The sequence below is a fragment of the Populus euphratica genome, unplaced genomic scaffold (assembly GCF_000495115.2).
Source record: "Populus euphratica unplaced genomic scaffold, PopEup_1.0 scaffold778.1, whole genome shotgun sequence".
In the NCBI taxonomy this organism is placed as follows: Eukaryota; Viridiplantae; Streptophyta; class Magnoliopsida; order Malpighiales; family Salicaceae; genus Populus; species Populus euphratica.
The window spans coordinates 2,944-6,793 of NW_011500647.1; positions in this window are offsets into that span (position 1 = coordinate 2,944).

Below are 3,850 nucleotides of genomic sequence, written 5' to 3' on the forward strand. Positions count from 1 at the left end.
AAAGTATTTTCCCGCTCTACCTCAGAATGCGATTACAAAATTTACCGTGCTAGATGTGCAAGATTGAGATTGTTGATGAATCATGGAATTCCTGAAGATATTCGCTGGTTGATTGAAGTAAAGGTCCGATTATCAGGTGAGTCCTCTAACTCCTTCATTTCACACATGCCTGGAATAGGTAAAAGCACTTTTGCAAAGAAACACCGCGCAAAACGACTAAAAGTTTGTCATCAATATGCTAGATGGACTTGTAATACACAATGTCGTTCTTTAGGAATGGTATCTATAAATCGTGAAGATAAAGTACAATTTATTAAGGATGACCTGAGTAAGGAGTTTTTAGATAATCTTATATTGACTCTTGAGATGCATCCTAGTGGAGATGTGCATCGTGCAATTCAAGTTTTATGACCACTATTTCATAAAGAACATGATCGACTTAATCTTGGGAATCTAACTAAAAAAGACCTTGTTTGCTAGTTTTTAAGAAAACTAGATAGAAAGCCTATCCCCGACCCATAGAGGGCGTTTAAGCCATTCTTGGACGTAAAACCAAGGGAAGATGTGAGCCACAATCACAACTACCTGTACATACACATACTTTTTCAAAAGTAAATAAATAAATAAATAAAAAGAGAGAGAGAGAGAGAGAGTGTGTGTGAGACTCTAGCTGGCCTACATATAGGTGGTATGATTGCCTTTCTAATTTCTCATATATAAAATCCTCTCTTCCTTCCTTTCATTTCTACTCAACCCATACATTCAACAAATACAGAAATGTGTAGAAATGGCAAGTTCCTCAGGTCATCATATAAGAAATATTTGTGTTTTCGGTGGATCTAGTCCTGGGAAAGAAAACGAGTTTTTAGAATCAACAAATCATCTTGGTCAAGTGCTAGCTGAGAGAAAGATTCATTTAGTGTATGGGGGAGGCAGTCTTGGGTTAATGGGAGGTGTGTCAATAACTTTATTTTTAGGAGGTAGTCAAGTTTTGGGGGTCGTCCCCGAAGCTTTAGCACAAGGGGACATCATTGGAAAAACAATTGGAGAGGAACTTCAGGTCTCCACAATGTCAGCTCGAATGAATGTAATTTTTAACCATGTTGATGCCTTTATTGCTTTACCAGGTGGTCTATGCACATTGGAAGAGATCTTTCATATTTTCTCTTGGGCCCAACTACACATTCACTATAAACCCATAGGTGTGTTAAATGTTAATGGTTATTATGATAAGTTGTTGTCTTTTCTTGATCACGCTGTGGAACAGGAATTTCTAACATCTTCTGCACGACAAATCATAATCTCTGCTACTACTGCTGAACAATTGATTGACCAACTACAATCTTTCATTCCTGTGATTGATCCTTCCATGAGTCGCATAAATTGGTCATCTAAGGAAAGCCGTAAAAAGCTTAGATTGGATTTGAGCCTTCATTTGTGAATTTTTGTGTCTTTTGGTTTTATTATTATGTTTTGTTATTTCTTATTTTTGTTTCAGTGTGTTTCAGGTTTTGTCAGTGTTCGTTATTTCAGGTGATATCTTCTATACTCTATCTTTCTACCTTAGAACATTGAGGACAATGTCTCGTTTTGGTTGGGGGGAGAGGGTAGTAGTTGATAAAAAAAAAAATTGTTTTTCATTTCATAAAGCATGTGCATAATTGTTGTTACTAGGATGGCAGAGTAAAGGAGTTCTTTTGTTAAAGTGACTCTTGAGACGCATCTTAGTAACCATTCTTAACAAGGTCTATTATAATACTTCCTGAAATATTCAGGTTTACAAACTCTCGTATTGTTACCACTTAATTCTGCTCATATACTTATTTAACATGTATTCTTAAACCTTAATTTACACACACACACTTTAACATATGATTGTGGGTTGCATATTGGATTATTACATTATTTATGTTCTTTTGTTAAAGGTAACAACTAAGGGAAAGGGATTGTATATAATTAAAAAGAAAAAAAAAAAAAAAAAAAAAAAAAAAAAAAAAAAAAAAAAAAAAAAAAAAAAAAAAAAGAAAAAAAAAAGAAAAAAAAGAAAAAAAAATGATGATAATAAAAATGTAGATAAGTTTGATTTCGTAGCCTCCCTAACCTAAGCAATTAAGCCCGAAGGGGTGTTTTAACACCTAATACCCTAAAGTCAACTGACTTGGGAGCTATTGGCCCAACGCTTGTTACATGGGTTGAGGAGAAAAGCTTAAAGGAATCAAACATTGCACTATCTACATATCAGTATCTGCGACCCGAGTTACTAAGCTCGTAGGGGTGTCTTAACACCTAATGCCCTAAGACCAACTGGTCTGGGAGTCATTAGCTACTGGTTTGGGAGTCATTAGCTGAAAGCTCGTTACATAAGTTAAAGATGCATGGTGTTTTAAGTTATATGTATATATATAAAAAAGAAAAAAAAGACAAAAAAGACAAAAATAATAATCCCAACCTAAGGAAGTTAACTTTAAACATTAGAACAGAAATTTTGTTTTCTTCCAAGAAAAGTCCCATAATTATGTGTTGATACAATTAGTACTTAAAAGTGCATTTTTATTAAGATTTTATATCATCATTTTGCACTTAACGTATCAATAACTCCTTAACTAGAGCATGCTTTATAATAACATGTTTAATAATATAAGATACTTTTAATTTATGGTAAATGTTCATCTTAAATGCAGGCCTAACACATAAATTAAAGGATTGATTGATGAGGTTAACAACTGAAATTGAGAAGAAAAAAAGAAGGCTAAGGTTAGAAATTAGATGCTGGTTGAATTCAAATGGAATACTATTTGGTTATTGGATTATGATTAGTACTTAAAAGTGAATTTTTATCAAGGTTTTATATCATCATTTTGCATTTGAAGTATCAATAACTCCTTAACTAGAACATGTTTTATAATATCATATCTAATACTATAAGATACCTTTAATTTATGGTAAATGTTCATCTTAAATGCAAGCCTACCATATAAATAAAAAAATTAATTGATGAGTTTAACTACTGAAATTGAGAAGACAAAGAGAGGGTTAAACTTAGAAAAGAGATGTTGGTTTAGTCCAAACTGGACCACCATTTAGTTATTGGATCATAACTAGAGTTCTAGAACATGGATTTAGGTTTAGTCTATATGGATGGAAAGCTAATACTTAGACCTAAAACTTTCATGAAGAGTCTAAGATTCAAAAAGTCTGTTTTCAAGTTCAAATTGTAGCAATAATGGAGAAGTCGGAATCTATCCTACAGCCCAGATATTTTTCAGTGTTCATCCTATATCTTGAGTTCTAAAAGTTCAAATGCACTTATTCTTTTTTTTTTTTGTTGGAAAACTAAGATAATTTCTTAAAACTTTCATTAAGACTATCTATTCAAATTCTAACGTTAGTAATGATATTTTATTCAGACAAAAAGATAAGGATTGTCACTAAGTCAAGACGTGGCCATCCACTTAACATTTAGTCATTAAATCAATAGTTCCAAATTTTGGCCCATAAAATGAGGCATTTGTCATGCATTTAGATATCTTGGTTTTCAGATCATGATCATGCTATTTATTTTTTTCTTTATATTTTTATAATGTTTAAGTTTTATTTCATGTTATATTTTTCTTAATCTCTTGTTTATACTTATCATTTCCTTCGCTATACTTATGTTCTTATATTATTTATTTATATTTCTCTTCTTCATTATGTTTAGCTAAGTTTATTATGTCATGGTGAAAAAGTTTCACTAATGGTGTTAAGATAAATATAATATAAACTCAATATGAACTTCAATACTTATATCCTAAACAACTTGCTATTAAAATGTTTTATCATTTTTATCTTATTAATTCTTAATACCTTG